The 22244-nt window shown below is 37.2% G+C and overlaps 1 protein-coding gene across 1 annotated transcript in view; it reads right to left on the bottom strand.

Annotated features, from left to right (window-relative positions):
• Window positions 1-22244, bottom strand: part of SPHKAP (SPHK1 interactor, AKAP domain containing) — a 98016-nt gene that overhangs the window by 40010 nt on the left and 35762 nt on the right. The gene's annotated exons all lie outside the window — the stretch shown is intronic.

Genomic DNA, 22244 nt, shown 5'->3' on the forward strand with positions numbered 1-22244 from the left:
AGAAAATTTTAAGAAAATTTGCAAAGACACGAGATACACTATTGAGAGATGAATAGGATTTTGGTGGGTAAGGAAAGAGGCTGACGCCCCTGGGAGGTCAGATAGTATGAGTAATATTTGGAGGTAGGAAAGTGCAATGCCCTGTAAAGAAGCAGGGAGAGAGTCTGGTTGCAGCAAAGTCCTGGAGAAAGAAAAGTGTTAGAAATAAGGTCTTGGAAGGTTCATGTTAAATGAGGTCATGCAAATGAAGTTTTACAATATTTTACTAAAAATCATTCAAGGGTTTTTATTCCTAACATGTCGATTTGATCATACAAAACTGGATGAGAACATTAATTATCTGGGTATTTAGTCAGACGTTTGGACTTAAGTAGACGCCTGCAAGCATATGGGGGCTTTTGATTTCAGTTAGTGGTTTGAGGTCATGGTTTCTTAGAGTCCATTCTTTTTCTTTTTGAGGGAAAAAGAACCATAATTGAAAGATTTTGGGAAAGTCCTTAAAAACTAAAATAGTTATATACTGCTGAAGTGTAAAGATCTCTATTGTCTTCATCCCAAGTATTGGGAGATTTCTTCAACTTCCCTGGGCTCAAAATATCTTTGCAGTACATCCTACAGTATTTGCTTCTTAAGTAATAACTCGATGGGCATTTGGGGCAAGGAAGGGCATGAACTGCCACCCTCACTCTCATTCAGAGCTTCTCTTCTTTTGGGTTAATAAGATGGGTAAACAGGGAGGATTCGGTCCTGAGTCCTTTTGCAGACAATGCAAATGGAAGCATAAATAGTAGGTGATGCTTGGAAGGGGTTCATGATCTAGAGGAGTTTGAAAATATTCATATAATGTTAGTTACTTTGCCCTTGGAAAATTGGTTCAATATCCATTAGTACTCAGGGACTTTTCTTTACATGCTGCTGGGATGACAGTTATTGAATTGATTAGACAATTTTCCATTCACCTTAAAGAAAGGTGCATTACCTGGCCCCTGGGCATCACAAAGCTCTATTATCTTATTTCCCAGTGGGAGAGGGCAAAGCAGAGAGACCAAAGAAAGGCATCTATAATAACCATTTATCTGCCCTCCAATATTGTCTTTAGTTTCTGAAGATGAACAATTTTTTCATTAATTTTCTGCTACAATGTGAAACTCTATCTATACTTGGAGGAAACCGTCCATACTTGCTAACTGTGCCAAGACCAAAACAAAGCAAGACATAAACCAACCACTTGCTTATATTTAGTCTGTATATATTTCTGCATCTCGGTGGTAGGGGAGGTTTTTAGGGCCTGATGTACATCCAATTTTAGGAGACCTTCTTTTAGAAAAAGAATGATGAAATCCAAAATTCTAAATTATATGTGAAAGTGAATATTTATTTATTTAGAAGGAGAAAAGAAATCACAAAAAAATCTCAAATTTAAAAAGACTGACAATAGAAAGCCCAGAGATAAACCCACACACATATGGTCACCTTATCTTTGATAAAGGAGGCAAGAATATACAATGGAGAAAAGACAGCCTCTTCAATAAATGGTGCTGGTAAAACTGGACAGTTACATGTAAAAGAATGAAATTAGAACACTCCCTAACACCATACACAAAAATAAACTCAAAATGGATTAAAGACCTAAATGTAAGGCCAGACACTATCAAACTCTTAGAGGAAAACATAGGCAGAACACTCTATGACATAAATCACAACAAGATCCTTTTGGACCCACCCCCTAAAGTAATGGAAATAAAAACAAAAATAAACAAATGGGACCTAATGAAACTTCAAAGCTTTTGCACAGCAAAGGAAACCATAAACAAGACCAAAAGACAGCCCTCAGAATGGGAGAAAATATTTGCAAATGAATCAACTGACAAAGGATTAATCTCTAAAATTTACAGGCAGCTCATGCAGCTCAATAACAAAAAAATAAACAACCCAATCCAAAAATGGGCAGAAGACCTAAATAGACATTTCTCCAAAGAAGATATACAGACTGCCAACAAACACATGAAAGAATGCTCAACATCATTAATCATTAGAGAAATGCAAATCAAAACTACAATGAGATATCATCTCACACCAGTCAGAATGGCCATCATCAAAAAATCTAGAAACAATAAATGCTGGAGAGGGTGTGGAGAAAAGGGAACACTCTTGCACTGTTGGTGGGAATGTAAATCGATACAGCCACTATGGAGAACAGTATGGAGGTTCCTTAAAAACTAAAAATAGAACTACCATATGACCCAGCAATCCCACTACTGGGCATATACCCTGAGAAAACCATAATTCAAAAATAGTCATGTACCCCAATGTTCATTGCAGCACTATTTATAATAGCCAAGACATGGAAGCAACCTAAGTGTCCATCGACAGATGAATGGAGAAAGAAGATGTGGCACATATATACAATGGAATATTACTCAGCCATAAAAATAAACGAAATTGAGTTATTTGTAGTGAGGTGGATGGACCTAGAGTCTGTCAGAAAGATTGAAGTAAGTCAGAAAGAGGAAAACAAATACCGTATGCTAACACATATATATGGAATCTAAAAAAAAAAAAATGTTATGAAGAACCTAGGGGTAAAACAGGAATAAAGACACAGACCTACTGGAGAACAGACTTGAGGATATGGGGAGGGGGAAGGGTGAGGTGTGTTAGGGCGAGAGAGAGACATGGACATATATATACTAACAAACGTAAGGTAGATAGCCAGTGGGAAGCAGCCGCATGGCACAGGGAAACCGGCTCGGTTCTTTGTGGCTGTCTGGAGGGGTGGGATAGGGAGGGTGGGAGGGAGGGAGACAAAGAGGGAAGAGATATGGCAACATATGTATATGTATAAAGGGGGAAGGGTAAGCTGTGACAAAGTGAGAGAGTGGCATCGACATATATACACTACCAAATGTAAAATACATAGCTAGTGGGAAGCAGTCGCATAGCACAGGGAGATCAGCTCGGTGCTGTGACCACCTAGAGGGGTGGGATAGGGAGGGTGGGAGGGAGATGCAAGAGGGAGGAGATATGGGGACATATGTATATGTATCACTGATTCACTTTGTTATACAGCAGAAACTAACACACCATTGTAAAGCAATTATACTCCAAGAAAAACGTTAAAAAAATTGTAAAGCAACTATAATCCAATAAAAATTTAATTAAAAAAGAAAAATAAAAAGACTGACAAATACCACAAACATGAGAACTTTCAAGAAAATGATATTTTAATTAGTAAACTGCCGAGTACACCTCCATGATTCTTTTTCTGTACATTTTTGGCCCCATACTCTGATCATCTCTTCATATAAAAGCAGCTTTATAGCATCATTTTCTCTAAAGAGAATAGAAAGATAATTCAGTCTTTAATACTGTTGATTTAAGTTTTTTCAACTTCGCAAACTTCGGTACGTGGGCCTCTCACTGTTGTGGTCTCTCCCGTTGCAGAGCACAGGCTCCGGACGCGCAAGCTCCGGACGCGCAGGCTCAGCGGCCATGGCTCACTGGCCCAGCCGCTCCGCGGCATGTGGGATCCTCCCGGACCGGGGCACGAACCCGCGTCCCTTGCATCAGCAGGCGGACCCTCAACCACTGCACCACCAGGGAAGCCCAACAAACTTTTATTGATAATACCTTATACATTTTCCAGGTGTTGTCAAATTTAGTGAGAAATCACTACATAATTTCTTTCCTATATGGCTTGTTATATATTCATTAATTCTAATACCATTACAAGTTTGTGCTCTACAAACATAAAAATTTGGATACATTCTCTTTTGTTTGATTCCAATTAAAAAAGAAAAAAAATGTTCATGGTTCATTTATAATTTTCAATGCTGTATTATCCAATTTCCCACCAGGAAAGGACTTCTGTGTTTTCTAGGCACCAGAGAGAACCTCATCTTGTATTTATAATTTTACATGTTTGGTGACTGGAAGAGTTCTCCACAGACTAGCTTCTGGCACATAAACCTTGTTTTCTCTTCACTATTTTATATTTCTGGTATTGGGGATGGTAGGACAGCTCATATTGTGAAACTGTCTCTGATGATGGGGGCATTCAGGAAGCCATTCCTACATGTGGATGGCTAGCAGTCACTTAACTATACATGAAAGTGATCTCAAGCAACATAAATATATCTCATGTAACTAATCTACTCAATTTTCCTTAAACTAGACCACACACGTGTCTGTGGTTACTCTGATGACCCTCCACACGAGAAGAGATAAGATGTAGTGAGAGTCTGAATGGAAAGAGACAATTGCAGTTAAAATGTCTTCACTTTGAAAATCACACAAACATACAACATGTGAGTACCTGGGAGTGGGTTCTATGAAACCAAGGAGTCCTAAAATTTAAGCTTTGATAGTTTTACAGTAAGTGCACTTCATGGTGAAATGGTCTCTGTGATGAGAATGCTCTTAGCTTATGCTCACCCTCTGTGACCGTGGGCTGTTTACTTGAGATTTAGCCATCTTCTGTTGCTGAACTCCAAGTGGAGAGTATAAGACAAGACTCTGTCCAGAAGGGCTGGGGAATGGTGGGTATGGGGTAGCGGCTGTGTAGGTTGATGAGGGGACTAAGTGCTCTACATCTCCGAGGTTTATGGCTAGGTGTCAGGTGCTGAGAAGACAAACAAGTATTTTTCTTGCTCTCAGGGAGAATACATCCCTAAAACGATGAACATGAAGTGTTACAGAAGTGACAGGCCTGTGTGCTGGTAAAGGAAGTTGGGAAAAGGGGACCCATCACAAATGGCATCTCAGAGAAGCTGGATTTGAAGTAAGCTTGGAAGGCAGGCAGGACACATTTAAAAGCAGAAGAGGGAAAATGACACAAACAGTGCATGGATGGTTTTTCCCCTGATTAGCACCTGCTGAGTAATGGTAAGAGCCTCTGTTTTAAGCACAAGCTTAGGAGAGGGAGAAGACAGAGGCTGTGAAGTCCAAGGCGAGAGAAGCTGCCCTGAGAAACTCCAGAGTGAGATCAAAGTGGGTGGACAAAATGCCTTTCTTTCTGCACAATAAAAGACTCTGGTAATAATAGCAGACTTTTAAAAGAGTCAAATGAAAGAGGAAGTCATAATTTTGTGATACAGTTCCTATGCAGTAAGAATTGAGGGAGACCTATGGGTTAGAGTTAGGTATTTCCTTTCTTACAAACGAGGCTGCTTCCATGTTATTACAGGAGGATATAAGGAAACTTGGTAATGGGAAGTTAAAATTTCTAGAGGCTTAGGGTGAGTGTTATGTGTGATTAAAATATTAAAGCCTGGGAGATTATTCATTACGGTTTAATGGGCTGAGTATTGAAAGGGGTCCCTCAGGGTCTAGAAAGAGCACTGTGGGCAGGGAGGTTGAGGCTGTATGTCTGAGACATCAGCCAATTAGGAATAAGACGTAACTACTCTGTGTTGACTCTTTGTCTCAATCTGGAGTGATGTTATTGAGTTATCTGTAAAATGCCTGAATGTGCAAATCCAAATATGTCAAATGATACAGGGAAAGATTTTTTTTTTAAAGTAGGCATGTTTGTTTAATCACCTTTGCTTTTAAACACAGTTCATTTCCTTCAGCCTTGACTAGATTATTAGCTCACGAGGGCAGGTCCTGGTCATTACTGTATTCTTAGTGCTTAGCATAGCTTGGCACTTGATAGATGCTCAATAAATCCTTGCTGATAAATATACATGCATGAATGAAGTGAAAGCACTGTCACAGGTGATAGGTGTAATAATTTTATTACATAAGTAATAAGTTATTTTAAATAAATCTTTTCCCTATTTATTACATAGTTTTCTTCCAACAAGTATGCAAGGGATTAAATAGAGAAATTATCGGATAATTAACTGGGCTAATATTAATCCAGCTGTTGATATTGTTTAAAGTGCTTAGATTGGCTTCTTTATCCCATGAATAAGGATTTGCTAAAAAAATAGAAATAGGCAAAAAGTTGAGAACCATAATTGGTAATAAATACACATAAAAGATATTAACGTTTTTCTTGGACTGAAAGCTCCTTTCTCTTCATATAAAGTACATTCCACTCTGTGTCTGCACACACCCTTGTTTAGAGCATCTGCAAACATATTCAGCCGGAGCAGATGAAAACACAACATCATCACCAAGAGAACACAAACATCTCTTTTCTTGCCTAAAGGCTAATTTTGTGGTTGTCCATAACTTTTAAATTCAAAGTCTCTCTTCTGTCATTATTATGGTTTTAAAATGAAATGCTATAGAAATAATCACTGAGAAAATGATGCCACTTTATAATTTTGACTTTAAATAATCTAATAAAATATTCTTCAAAGGTATTCATAAATAGTTAACATCCTAATGTTTGTAGGCAATACGTTGTTTTCTCTGTTTAGTTTTTATAGATTATTTAGTCAAGGAATCTCAATTGTTTATTTTACCTATAAGTCTAGTTTCATAAATGGAGGACCATGTAGACCTGTTTAAAAATAAAATTTTACTATGGCAGTTTATTAGATAGTGATATAAGACATATTTTGGTAAAAAACTACTATGAGAAAGAGGTTAACCTTAAACCTTATTAAAATAAGAAACAATAATTTTAAGTGGATTGTAATTCATAACAACTTTTGTAAGTTAACTGTATTTAATAGTTTTATTTCAATACAAATTAAGTCAAACAAAAACAATACTAATACGTAACGTAAAAAATTCATGTTTGACTCTTTGAATTGACCCACAGAAAAAGAACTGGTGATGATTGTCAGACTCAAACTTATATTGTATGTGGACAGTTTTATTTTATCATGTATTCATTTCAGTCAACATTTTGGATTGTTCAGAGATTCAGATGCAACAGTCGAGAAATGCCATTGCATGATGCACTCACTAAAGGCAAATCCTGTGCAAAAGGATATATGACAATGGAGTTTTAGCCCAGGATGTGGGACCTTTGATTTTCTTTCCTGGGTATGTTTTCATCCCTCCTGAATTCAGCTAAAACCTATTAAGGAAATCATTCTTATGGAGATCCTGCTTAGAAAATGTTAAAAAAACACTATGTCAAATTGCCTTTGGCATCTAGGCATTTGAATGTTTACTATGACCAAATATATACATATGTCTTATCTTAGAAGAAACCCAATTCCTTACTTCTGCAGCTTCTAACAATGCAACCATCTGGCTATGTGGCAATAAGATCTCTTAATTTGGTGGTATTAAAATGCTGATCCACAAATCTTTCAAAATAAAAATTGCTTCCTTTCTTCCCCCAACCAAAAGTCTTCAGCTAGATCCAGGACCAAAAGCATCTTTTCAAGAATATGGCTTTTTCCCTATTAGTACTTTAGGCTGATGATAACTAAAATGGCAATTTATACATCAATGTTGTTATGTCACAGAGCTGTCAGACATTTTGGGACAGACTTGACTATTTGGAATGATACTGCATTGGTATCCAGTTATTATTGCTTTGAAATGATTGAAGTAATCACAAAAAATGAAATATGAAGTTTTATTTACACTTGAGACAGTCAAACCTTTCTGCTTTTTTCATTGTGAATATTTTTTAAAAATAACTTTGAAATGCTGTTTAGGGGTAGTTATTCAAGCAGTTTCTGATAAGAGACACGGGAAAAGGCATAGAGATTTCTGAACAGTGACAGATATTTTAACTAGCCATACATCAAGCCAATTTTATTGCTAACCTAAAAAATTAAAAATAAGGATGCTACTCAAGATTAATTGTTTATTTTCCCACAATTTTTGTTGTTTTAGAAGACATTTCTTTTGGAGCAAGAGGATAAACTTATATGCAATATCTGATATACATTTACCAGATAAAGAACACATGCTATTTGTTTTAAATTTCCATTTTAAAGATACTCTTTATTGAGATATAATTCATATACCATATGACTTACCCATTTAAAGTGTATGCTTCTATGTTTTTTTTTTTGATTAATTTATTTTTGGCTGTGTTGGGTCTTCGTAGCTACACGTGGGCTTTCTCTAGTTGTGGCAAGAGGGGGCTACTCTTCGTTTCAGTGAACAGGCTTCTCATTGCAGTGGCTTCTCTTTGTTGTGGAGCATGAGCTCTAGACCCACTGGCTTCAGTAGTTGTGGCACGGGGGCTCCAGTAGTTGTGGCTCGTGGGCTCTAGAGCGCAGGCTCAGTAGCTGTGGCGCACAGGCTTAGTTGCTCCGTGGCATGTGGGATCTTCCCAGACCAGGGATTGAACCCGTGTCCCCTGCATTGGCAGGCGGATTCTTAACCACTGCACCACCAGGGAAGTCCCACTTCTATAGTTTTTAATATATTCACAGAGCTGTGCAACCACCACCACAATAAATTTTAGAATATTTTTATCATCCACAAAAGAAAATGTATTATTAGCAGTCAATCTCTATTTCTCCCCAAATACCCTCTCTCTAGCCCTAGACAACCACTCATCTACTTTCTATTTCTATATATTTGCCTATTTTGGACATTTAGTGTAACAAGAATCATGTGTTTTAGAAACGAAATATATATTTGTTGGTGACTGATCAACATAATGTTTTTAAAGTCCATTCATGTCATAGTATGTAAAAATAGTTTGTTTTTTATTGTTGGATAATATTCCATTGTGTGTATATATACATATATACACATACATATATTGCATTTTATTTATTAATTTATCAGTTTATGGATATTTGGGTTGTTTCCAAGGAAATATGAATTTTTCACAATCTCCCCTGGTAACTGAGGACTTGGGAATCATAAGATAAGATGATTTCTGACTGTAATTTTTTCATCTCTCATCTTGGCGATGAGAGCTTTCTCCTGTCACGTCTTCCGAATAAAAAGGGGTGATCTTAAGGAAAAATGATGCCCAAAGATGGTGGGGGCAGGGATGAGTCAAATTTCCCTTAGAACAGGGTTTATCTGGAAGTTTTATCTTGTTCTATTTCAGATTGAAAGGACAAAGAAGACATTAGACTTGGTTCCATCTTGCTTACTTCTTCTCTCACAGATGTTATTTGGATTATTAATACAAAAAGAGCTGAGATACATTCCTGAACTCTCAGGAGTCATGCTCTGGGATAATGCAGGCAAAGAAGAGTCAAATGCTGATCAACTATCAAGTAGATGAATTATTATAGACATCTTGGTTGATGGTGAGGTCTCTTCTAGTCATCGGCACACTTCTGTTTTCTTTCTGATCAAGATGATTTCTCAAGTCTTCACTTTGCCTACTGTAATTAAGCCAAGTTTCAGAGAGTCACACAGCAATCACTAGCATGTTTAATAGGGAAAATCTGTTTTTCTGGGGTACATGTAGCATGTGTAGCGGAGGGGAGTAGTCAGAGGATTTATGTCTTCTGATAGATGAACAGCACCTCAGGAGGTGGTAGATGAGATCTGTTTGCTATCCTAAAACATGACTAGAGCATGAAATTCTTACCTGTTATCAAGTTAAATATGACGGTTCTACACATCTCACTCTTTGAAATTCGTTGTGCTCAAACTGCTGTGTTTTTTGTTTTTTTTAATAAGTTCTTACCACTCTCTTGGATGCCTTCAGTTCAAAAGGTTAACTCTACTTAATCTAGATCAGCATCCTCTAGCAAAAGAATGATTGAGGGAACAGGGCAGTCCCTAAATCATGGAAGCCGGGAGTAACCCAGATCGTCAAAGTCTATGAACAGCCATAATAAAAGAACTAACAACAAAGAACTGAAGAAATAAGTAAGCTATGCAGCAAAAAGCCACCCAATTTTCAAAGCTTTCAAAACAATCCTGTTTTCATGTAGAGGACACAGTCATTGTTCAGAATATTAAAATTTTATAGGTTTCACCAATTAACAATGGAGGAAATTCCAGACACCGTAAATGGGGCAATATGCTCCCCATATCTGGCTGGACCATTCTCTCATCTTTGAGGCACAGTAGTGCAGAAATAACTGGAGGAGCTACTCTGCCTACAGACAAGCTTAGCTTCAAATCCTGGCTTCACCCTTTAACAGTTTGTAGTCTTAATAAGCCATAGAAAAAATGGGGATAATAAAATATATCTGATTTGCAGAATTTCTGTGAAGATTAGATGAAATACAAAATAAACAATATTGGAGCAAACTGGATGACACTTTATCGCTTTCTGTGTTATAGTCTGTAAGGATGAACTATTTGAAATGGTTGCTCTTTAATTTTTTTCATACAAAAAAATTTCATAAGGTCTAACCTAAATAACCTCAATACTTTGAGGTAGAATATTTATAAAAAGCTGCTATTTATGAGTATAAAGCAATTAAAATTTGGTTCCTTGCATGTAGCTACCTCTGCTCCCCAAATCTTATTTACTTGATATAAATATTTGTTTTAGTTCGATTATTTATTGATGAAAAACATTAAACTATTTTTTCTAAACCTTCATTTCTTATGTTTGGAACCAAATATGTACAAGTACAGTGTGTTACTTTATTTTTCAGGGCTATAAAACATTTAATTAAGAAATGCCTTCATTCTTGTTCACAGAGGTGTTTATGACTTAATTCATCTGAATACCTGCAACTGTTATGGTGATGTTGTTATCATGTGTCATAAAACCAGTAGATGATTGCAACAGACATGAAATAGGGAACCATTTCATGAATATGAAAGTAAAAGAAATTATAATTTACAGCAGAAATGTAGACGTGTTAGAAACATTAACCACTGCTTAATCATCATCGCTTATTTAGTTCCTTAATAAGAATAGTGCTGTTTGAGAGAACTTATAGATCTGGAGAGAAAACAGCCTCTATTCTTAGAAATAAAGATCTTTAATGAGAATGAGTAAACACAAACTTTTACACATACAGATCAACCATTTGAAACCAATGCATGATTTCAATTTCTCAGTACAACGTATAAAAGGATACATGGCTTAGCTTTATTTATTTATTTATTTATTTATTTATTTTTTCTTGCGTTATGCGGGCCTCTCACTGTTGTGGCCTCTCCCATTTGCGGAGCACAGGCTCCGGACGCGCAGGCTCACTGGCCATGGCTCACGGGCCCAGCCGCTCCGCGGCATGTGGGATCTTCCCGAAACGGGGCACGAACCCGCGTCTCCTGCATCGGCAGGCGGACTCTCAAGCACTGCGCCACCAGGGAAGCCCTTAGCTTTATTTTAAAACATTTAAAAAGTCAGTTGAGAATGTGCTTTTCATCAGTATTGAAATGTTGATCAGTTAATTGACAAAAATCTTCCTCCAGGCATGATGAGACAGTTCAACTTTGACTATGGCAGAATGAAATGCTATAGATTTGATAAACTGAACATGAATTGCATATTGAAATATTGCATGGTTTTAAATTTTGTAGAATTTTATGTTTTAACTCTTCAACTAAACTTCCATAAAATTATTTCTCATTTTTCACCTTTAAAGTAATAAAGTTACCTTTTTCCTCTTCTTAAAGTCATACATATTTGCACAAAGAAAATGTAAAAAGTGTAGAAATTGATGTTTGTATAGTAGCTCAATTATTTTAGAGTAGATGAAAGGCAATTTAAACACTTAAAATCACTGGGAATAAATGATAGTGAACCTAATTTTAAAATGCAAATAATTAAACCAAACTAATAAATAACTCCAAACTTTACCTCTCCAAGATACTTCAGGGATACCTTTTTTTTTTTTTTACATCTTTATTGGAGTATAATTGCTTTACAATGGTGTGTTAGTTTCTGCTTTATAATAAAGTGAATCAGTTATACGTATATATATATCCCCATATCCCCTCCCTCTTGTGTCTCCCTCCCACCCTCCCTATCCCACCCCTCCAGGCAGTCACAAAGCACCGAGAATCTCCCTGGTGCTATGCGGCTGCTTCCCACTAGCTATCTACCTTACGTTTGGTAGTGTATATATGTCCATGCCACTCTCTCGCTTTGTCACAGCTTACCCTTCCCCCTCCCCATATCCTCAAGTCCATTCTCTAGATGATCTGTGTCTTTATTCCTGTCTTACCCCTAGGTTCTTCATGACATTTTTTTCCCTTAAATTCCATATATATGTGTTAGCATACGGTATTTGTCTTTCTCTTTCTGACTTACTTCACTCTGTATGACAGACTCTAGGTCTGGGATTACTTGGTTGTCTGGTAAGTGTATGTTTAACTTCTAAGAAGAGGCCAAACTGTTTTCCAGAGTGACTATAACATATTTTATTCCTTGTTTATTCACTTCTATAATTTTTTAATGTGACTGAAAAAATGATCTTCTCCAAGCGTTTTCTAAACTGATTTATACAAGTGGCAAGACTGAACTGCCATCATGGTGTTGCAAAAGAAACTGCATGTGCTGGCTAAATATTCCAGCCAGTGAGTGCAAAGGCTGGGAGAGAAAAGAAAATTTTTTTCTTGTGAAAAACAGAATCTGAAACATGGGTTCATTATTAGCTACTTTATCCTCCAATTCTTGTTGTTAGATGAGATGAAACTTAAAATACAGCAAAGAACGTTCATTCAGGTGCTACTATATGGACTGGATGGTAAATTTTATCTTATAGAAACTGAGCAGGAACCACCCACCCCCTTGTCCCCTGCATCCTGTGTGTAGAAAACCTTTAGCCTTTTACGACTTCCCAGAGTTCCAAAGAAAAGTGAGAAAAGTGAGAAAATGCAGAAACAAAGGAAAACAGTCAAGCAAGACAAAATAATAATAGTTTAGTCATAAAACAAAGTCAAGGACTTTTAGTTCCTCCTCAAGGTCTATAGGTAATTTTCTGAGCATATCCTTGAGTTGTTTTGCAGATACTGAAACCCCAACAGGTATAAGAAGTTAAATGCATGCTGACCACAAGCCTACTGATGTCAATGCTCTATACCACATTAACACACTGAAGAATAAAAATCATATGATCATCTCAAAAGATGTGGAAAAAGCTTTTGACATTATTTAATATCTACTTATGGTAAAAGCTCTCAACGAAGTGGATATAGAGGGAACATACCTCAACATAATAAAGACCATATGTGGCAAACACACAGCCAACATTATACTCCATGAAGAAAAAAGCCGAAAGCACTTCCTTTAGGATGAGGAATGAGACAAGGATGCCCACTCTCACCAATTTAATTCAACATAGTATGAGACACTGGGAAAAACTGCTCCCATCCAAGGTTTCTGTTTTCCTTTTTGATGATAAAAATAGTCCTTAGGAAGAAGGTTAATTAAATTTCTACAGAGCTTCAAACATTGATACTTAGACATAACTTCATTAGAAAAAGAATTTTTTAAGCAATTTATACAGGTGTCCAGCTGAGACCTTCAGAGCTAATGCGGTAGCAGACACTTTCATTATGCAGCTTCTCATGCAGACATTTCCATGAATAAAAGCTTAAGTCAATTAGCTTGTTTATTATGTTATTATTATTTATTAATATTATTATTTCTAGTTGGAGTCTCAATTTTACCCTTGACCTGGTGAACAGAAGTTTACAATATGTGATTCAAACAAGGATTTTTGCTTGGTGATAGCTGTTATATTTGGGTCAAGGTATTTACATTCTGAATATCCAAGGCATGAATTTTTTGGAAAAGAGTATTAGCTGTGGCTTCTATAAAAAAGAAAAAGAAAAAAAATATTTTCCTTGAAAAACTAATGGATCTCATAGTGATCAAATCTAGACTCTGGCCTTACTAGCCCTGGTATAATGAATGTCACCTAATTCCTTTCACACGTTGCAAACTGGCACTTTCACTCCAGAATTAGACAATATAGCCTGGAAATGTGTTTAGTGTGCAATGGTAGTATTTTAAGTGAAATCAAGGTAAATGAAACAATTGAGTGATTTCTCATAAAAACTCTGGATTTCCAACCTCTAGAGAAACTCTGGGACAAAAGCTTTCATTTCCATATGACAGTCTCCCCCAGATCCTTTTAAGTGTGGCAAGTCTTCCATCACTTCCTATTGTATCCTGGTAGCATGGTAAACGCCATGTCATTGGTTTTTGCATGGTAATTTTTTTAAGAGTAGAGAAAATTATCTCTATACCCATGTCTTTATTAAAAGGGGGGAAATAAAAATGCCAAGACTGTGAGTTTTAAGAAAAATGGTAGAGAGCCCATTTCTTCGTGAAAGTTAGTGCTAGATCCATGTTTGATATGCAGAGTGTATCTGTGTTTAAAAGAAACAAAACAAAATGATAAAATAATATTATGAAACATCCATCGTAAAGAACTACACAGGTATAAAAAAAGATGCATGATGAAACAACTAGTGATCTCTCAAAACGGACTGAAATTTTAAAGGCATTTGTTTTGGATGTGAGTAAAATAACTGATGCTTCTGTGGAATTAGTATGCATTAGGGGAAATAACTTGTCTGGGCAATTGCTTTTTACAGATGACAGGTTTATTAAATAGTCTATTGAGTGTAGCAGAAATCATGTGTTCTGAACAGATACAAATTTTACAAACAAAAGTTTAGCTGGAAATAATGTTTCTTGACATGCTGAAGGATTGCTATTTTACTATATAATTTACATGGAAAAAGTTATTTGTGGCATCTGCTCAAAGCACAGATTGATTTCTATCTATCTATCTATCTATCTGTCTGTCTATGTAGTACCAACCAGTTAATTCTATTTGTTCTCTGTATTGATAATTTTGATTTTACAGAGAACTTTTGGATATAGTTCTCCTGATGGCATAATACCAGGAAATGAGCTACTTTACTGAGAGAAGTTGAACAGCTTATTGTAGACTAGTCAAAACTGGTGAGACATTAGAAAACTAACATACCGGGTGGTAACCTTTTTCAAGAATGTGGAATTTTAGTTCATGTAGTACATTATGAACTAGTTTTTGTTTGTCTGTTTTGGTTAAAAAGTTAACACTAGACGACGTTATGAACATTGCAATTAACTTCATCAACTCAATAAGCTCCCATTGCTTGAGTCAAGATGAGATTTCTGAATGAACTGGACATGCAGTACTACACGGTTTTGATGGCTTCATATGACAAAGTGTTGAGAAGTTTAACTGTTCAAAACATCGACTTATTCATGGGTTCAAGACTGTGTTAAAGATTTGGCCATTTAAGTTGCCAGTACAACTCTTCCAATCACTGGATAGCTATCAAAATGCACGATTTCACTGCTCCAGTAATCCTGAAAGTAGGTATTTGCAGATGCCATTTGGGAAGGAATAACCAGGCCCACTTTTATACGCTAAAATCAGTTTCCTAAATGAAACGGAACCACATTCTTCACACCACGGTTTTGAAGGCTGATGTTTAAAAAGATTTCTCTGGTTGATGTTAAACTGCAAGTAAATTTAATTAATTTTGCTCAATTTCTCTTTCTTAATATTTCCAATTGTGAAGGAGGAATTGGATATTACTGAAATACAGAATCACAAAATCCTAAGTACTGGAATCTAAAAATGATGACTTTGGGACACAGTAATTCTATCTTTCCAAGGTGGAATTACGTAAAGTATAAGAAGCACAGGTGTATCCAGCCTTGGCAGTACCTCTGTTTGGGAGCAGTTGTTTTCCATTATGGAAAGCAATAAAAGTAAATATCACACCCAGCTAGAGGGACCATGACTGAACTTGGTCTCTTGCACATTGTAAACTGAAATGTAAAGCCTGCCCTTGACATCTTGTGTAGAAGAAAGTTTCAGATTTTTAGTTTCAGATCAAGTTCTAGTAACTTTACGATATAAAAATGTAGTAATGCGATGTTTCTATTTTTAGAGAACTGTTTTTATAGTTAAAAAATTTTGACTTTAAAGTTATTTTCAGTATCAATCCTGTTTGCATTAAGTATTTTTCTCTCTGTTCAGTAAAAATGAATGGCAGATGATTCTATTTCTGGCGGATGCTGGCTTTCCTCCTGGTGTGTGTCACTCATTTACATTACCTGCCTCACCCCTGTAGGCATTTGAGTTTGTGTTCCCTGATACAGATGTTAATTAAAGCACGAAATCATGAAGAGAAAGGGTATGCAGAACAAGAAGAAAGGAGGGACCAACAGAGAACTCATTAAAATGCTCACATAGGGGCAGAGTAAGAGAACTGGGTCGCCCGAGAACCAGGAAAATGTGGGGCTACAGAGCTTGACAGAAGACACTGTTGGCAGAGGTGATCCGCCATGAGCCCTGAGCATCCTTGTGCGCTCCTGCTGGCTACATCAAAAATGCAAGGCCCCGAATGCTCTTTCCTAGAGCCATTTCACAGCCTTATGTTTGTAGAAAGCAATCTCAAAAGATGAAGTAATGTCTCCCTTCCCCACCAACAAAGAGCAAGCTTGCTTGCGGCTCACTATAAAATCAGCGGATTCTCCACGCTCAGCATACCTTGGTTGTGATGCAAACTCACTGTGTGCATGGCATATATCTGGGACCCACCTGTGTCGTCCCTGTGGTTCTTGGGAGGCAAGAAAAACTGACACAAACATACTGACTCTGGCTACTGCTGTGCTGTGAGTAATAAAGTACTTTTTCTCTGACCCAGAAATCTCATGTCTTTTCTAAGCATTCATTTAACAGTAACAGTCAGCTTGAAAGTAGGACAAAATCTCAGCTCTTTCACAGTCCTTACAGACACTCATTCAAGAAAGGAGGTACCAGCATTGCCAAGAGTTCAAGAAAGGTAAATACTGAAAATGGTCTATTGGTCCTTGATAAACTTGGCAAGGAACAGTATCCATGGAGTGCTGAGGGCTAAAGAGATGAGTCTAAACTATTTCAAGTTTGGCTATAAATGGGAGTACAGAGGGTAACTGCGAAAAGAAGAAATATGATCAAAGGAGAATTCTAATTTCTGGCAGTGATTTTTCAGTTATTTCATTTTGCCCCCCTCCCCTAATTTTGTTTGTGATTCCTGTTAAGACTGTTGATATGGTTGTGCAAGTGTGTCCTGTAGTATAATTCCAAGGGGTACCATTTACTTTCTAGTTATAGCGTAATTATAGGGTTATTTTTATTATTTATTTATTTTTTTTGCGGTACGCGGGCCTCTCACTGTTGTGGCCTCTCCCGTTGCGGAGCACAGGCTCTGGACGTGCAGGCCCAGTGGCCATGGCTCACGGGCCCAGCCGCTCCGCGGCATGTGGGATCTTCCTGGACCGGGTCACGAACCCGTGTCCCCTGCATCGGCAGGCGGACTCTCAACCACTGCACCACCAGGGAAGCCCAGTAGGGTTATTATAATAGTTCTCTGGAGAGAGGCAGTATATTGATTTGAGGAAGGAATGCTCTTTGAATCTGTGGCAAAGCTGCCTCAGGGGACACTCAGGAGGAATCTGTCCCTGAGTAAACCACCCCAGACTATAGAGATGACTTCCTTACTTGCACTCAAAATTCTCACTGTGAGTCAACTAAGTACCAGGAATAGTACTGGGTGACGATACATGGGTGTATCAGTTGCAGACCTCAAAGTTCCAGAAGCCTTTCAGGGAGAGATAGATTGATGCTGACTAAGCTGAGACATGAATAATGAAGAGCTTATTAGCCGCCAAGTAGGGGAGAGAGGGTTTGGAGAAGTGTGAATAGTGTGTGTAAAGACTTTTGAGTCAGAATGATACATGCAGGAGGGGCTCAGGAGCAGAGGGGTGAAGCTTCAAACAGCATCCTTTATCCCAGGAGGCCCCTGCTGCTTAGGTTGGAAGGGCATAATTCACAGCAGAACTTAAATATGCCTTTAGAGCCTAAGAACAAAACAAAAACCTGTAGTAGTACCAGAAAGAAGGAAAGAAGTATGCTTAACTTTTTTTTTCTAGTAATTAGGCAATTAAATAAAAGCCAGAGAAGCTCCAAGTGGTTCTTTTTCATTTATCTCATGTTTTCCCTTGCATTTTGTCTCCAATTGATTTTCCAATGAAATATGGTTTATCCTCCAGCTGAAATATCCCTGTGTCCAGAAACTTCAAAGACTGTGATCCCAATGCTCACAGCTGACCTCGTCATCATCCAGAGGTTGCATCCTTTTTGCACCTTCCATTCTTGTCTCTCTCCCGTGGGTCTCACCTTGACACAAGGTAATTCATTTTCTAGAAAATGATCATTTGTGTCTCTTGAAAGTTTATCCTTTTTGAAAAAGGATATCCAAGGGGACCCTCTGACCCTTAAAACCACAGTCAACCTGTTTGAATCTGCCCATGCAAAATTCCCCTTCACCTTCCAGAGAAAATGCCTTCCAGGCCAGCTGGTGCCACCCTGCGTCCCACATTGTGTGCGGGCAGTAGACTCAGATCCCAGGGCTGTGATGAGCACACCATTTCTCGTTTCTAGGTTGCACATTTCTCTGACAGAGACAAATTGCACTCATTTCTGCACCCTTGCAAAAGAGAGCATGTTTCTCGGCTAGTAGAGCTGTCTGGAGCGACAGAATGATCCATTCTGCCATGGTGAATTCTCATGATAACACAAACCGACCAGAGAAGACAATCCTCAGCCCCTCTGGGAGTGATTTTGATATATGTTACTTTAGCAGGTACTCCTACCATCATTTAAAATCTTTTTCTTTTTCTTTTTTTGCATAAAATTAATACCTTTGAACCTGAAGTTAACAGTGATGCGGTGTCATGGGAAAGACCAGAGGACCATTTCCAGTGACCTATAGTTAACTTAGGAGAGAACAGCTCTATGAAATAGTAGAGACAATGTCAAGAAAACTAGGGAAAAAAATCAAGGCAGACATCTTGTTCAGTTTGCAAAAATGACACTACAGTTGGACAAAGATAAACTTCTGGAGATTAACCCTAAGGCTGAAATTTCTATAATGTGTCCCTATGACCTTAAGCCAAGCAACTGTCTGCATTGAGGCAGGTGGTATTTTTTGACCATTTGAAAAGAGGTGTTAGCAATGCAAAAATTACTGTAAATACATGCTGCGATTAAAAAGTGTATTTAAATGTAAAACATGTTCTATAATGCGGTAATTGATATAATCTCAGATCTATTATCTATATTCTATGTTAATGTCCATGAGAAGTTAATCTTGAGTTATTGAATTCTTCAGAAGTACCCCCTATAGTATGTGACTTTGCCTTCATTTTATTTGAGCCTGCCTGACTGCTTTATTTCCTTTCTCTCTCCCTCCTTCCCTCCCTCCCTTCCTTCCTTCTTTCCAACCCTCCTTCTTTCCTTCCTTCTCTTTCTCTCTTTCTCTTTCTTTCAACAAGTATTCCTGCCAGTCAGTTTCTGTTCAGCATGTTATAACAAATGTTATCATAAAAAATGAGGCCATTCTATTCCAAAGCCAAGAAAATTTTGGATCCAGGAGGGCAGAGACTGTCTATCTCAGTCACCACTGTGGTTCCAGGGAGTAGCACAATGCTCATTAAGGTAGGAAGCACATAATTATGGAAGTAAATTCAAATTACAGATTATCATCAATAAAATGGATCTCAAAGATGAAAAGCTCTCTATAACACCTGCATTTTTTCTCTTGTGCCATGGATGTAGTAACCTTTTAGTACATTGTCTTTTGGTATACACAGATATGTCTGGTTTTCAAATTAATAATGACTTAGGTAGGGCTCAGGTGTGTAGGCGTATGCCCCTGCTAACTTACTTCATGAAATCTGAGGCCCAGAAATAGGGAAATGTATCCTCTGATCACACCCTCTTTGAATTACCAAGGACTTGCTTTCCTTTTCTAAAGAGCTGACAAGTGTTTGTTCTTTTTTCTGAATTGCCCAGCACACATCAAATATTTCTCAAAGACCATGACCATGGCTTTTGTGACTACTGGTAGGTTGTGATTAACAGGCTACAGTAAAATGGGATGACAAATTAATGTTTACAGAACTAAAAATATGATTAGTAACTACAGCTTTGAGAAAAACAAGAGCTAGATTTATGCAGGAAGCAATATTGTTCTCCTAAAAGATGCCAGATTGCTCTTCAGAGAGAAAAGAAAAGGCAATATTTCTGTCTAATTCTCAAATGTAAGTCAGGAGAAAATGCTTTGAAACATGTAATTTCTTAGGACACTTTGAGTAGTTAAATTGGAAGCCACTAAGAGGTAAGACACAAAAAGGCTACACTAAAGTGAAACAAGAATAAGCGAGTTTGTGGAAATGTCATTTTGATAAAAATTTCAAAACATGTCATGGTTTTAAGTAATGGGAAGCAGAGATCAATGAATTAAAGTCTTGATGGTGAAAAGTAATATCCTTCAAATACTTGATGTGTAACAGACCTGAGAGACTCCTCAGATAGAACAGAAATAGTCTTGTTTTTATCCGTACTAAACCAATAATGCAAAGAAGCAGTATTTATCTTGCAAAAGTCTTTGCTGCATTTACTCACCTCTTCTGTGATGGTGGGGAAGCAGCCATGGACAATACATAAAAGAATGGACGTGACCGTGTCTCAATAAAATTATTTACAAAAACAGACGGTGGACGAGATTTGGCTTGAGGACTGTATTTTGTCAATTGCTTCTCTAGAAAATTAAGGATATGAAATCATAAGACTTTACTTTCCCAGTTAATTGTTGCTTGGCAAATGTCATTGGAAGACCTGATTTCAGGCAATAACTCCATCACTTTATGTTCCTGGACAAACATTTAACCTTTCAACACTCACGCACATCTCTTTACTTATAATACCTACTCTGGCTATTTCATAGGGTTTCTGTAAAAACTCAGTGAAATGTTATTATTTGCCCATTTCATCTTGCATGGGCAGCGTGTATCATTAATGGCTTACTGGCATTGATATTTAGTATGAAAAATAAAAAAATTTAAACAAGAGATGACGTTAATAACAGTAGATAAGAAGGCAAGTAAATGTCTGCACAGCTGATTTGAAAGGGGCTTAAAGCCTGCATGAATTTTTCCCGTAACCATCAACACACTAAGAAAATGTCAGTTTTTGACCTACGGGGTTGGGATAGGGAGGCTGGGAGGGAGGCTCAAGAGGGAGGGGATATGGGGACATGTGTATGCATATGGCTGATTTGCTTTGTTATACAACAGAAACTAACACAGTATAGTGAAGCAATTATATTCCAATGAAGATCTATTAAAAAATTAAAAAATAAATAAAAGAAAAAAAAGAAAACATCAGTCTGTTAGTATCACATTTTAAAAATATTCATACATAAATATTATTAATTATAAGCTACTCATATTTTTGGTTTTGTTTTCAAACAAATGATGTGATGTAAATTTTCGTGCACCACAGGAATTCATATTTTTGTGTCATCTGAAATGTCTTGTGGGGCTTCATTTTAGCCAGTTTCTAAAATGTTCACCATTGATTAGTTGTGAAAAGTGCTTTCATAAACTAAAAACCCAAGTGGACTTTGCCTAAGCAAATCAATTCTCCCTTCAGTTTCCAGGCACATGAATAGGGCTCAAGTCCAATTCTTTGCTTTCCCACTTTCGAATACCTTCTCTTTAGATCAAAGAGATCTCTGCCCATATGAAGAGTGAGAAAGGGTTGTGATGGATAGAGGGAAGAGGGCATCTTTAAGACAAACTTACTGAAGGAAAAAAAAATAGTCAGTAAAATTGAGTTGTCATAAGAATAGCTCAAAGCCTGTGACACTGATTAATGAATTCCCTTTGCAGTTATTAACGTAAACCAAATATACATCCCTAGTTCTTTGCCTCTTAAGAAATTCAGCCAGAATGTGCTTTCACAGACTAAAACATTAGAACAACGACACTCCGCTGAATTAATAGAACACCACACTGAAGGTCAGTGAAAAAAATAAAGGTAGGAAAATTATGCTGCTTTCACTAATCAAGCAAAATATCACTTTCTTCCAATACCGGACTGTCAGGAACAATGAATAAGCATTTGAAAAGAGGCTTCAAAATTGGAAGGAACCTTTGAGGTCACATAGGCTAAGTCACTTGAGAATTTGTTGTGATAAATAAAGTATGGCCCTTAATTTTAATATCAGTTTTTTTTAGCCTGCACCAGCCTCATGTTATTAATGTTATTAGATGAAAATTGCAGTGACCAGAGAATTTTCTTTGATACAGATATATCTATCCATGAATTTCTGGTTGAAAATACACAAAATTCTGGTGATTTCAAGGATACATGACTAAATTCTCTTGTAGGTTGATAATATAATTTGTTGGAACAAATGAGTGACATAAATAGGCAACTGGGTTTGCTATGCAGTTAGTACTAGAAAGAACAACTCAGTTTTAGCTATTTGACATTTATCATCCTTTGCCAGACCTCATTTAATGTCTAAGTAGCTTCCAGCCAAGAACTATATTGTGAATCAATTCATGCAGTATCAAGGGGAATGTACGCGGG

The sequence above is a fragment of the Lipotes vexillifer genome, unplaced genomic scaffold, assembly GCF_000442215.2.
Source record: "Lipotes vexillifer unplaced genomic scaffold, Lipotes_vexillifer_v1.1 scaffold471, whole genome shotgun sequence".
NCBI classification, from domain to species: domain Eukaryota; kingdom Metazoa; phylum Chordata; class Mammalia; order Artiodactyla; family Lipotidae; genus Lipotes; species Lipotes vexillifer.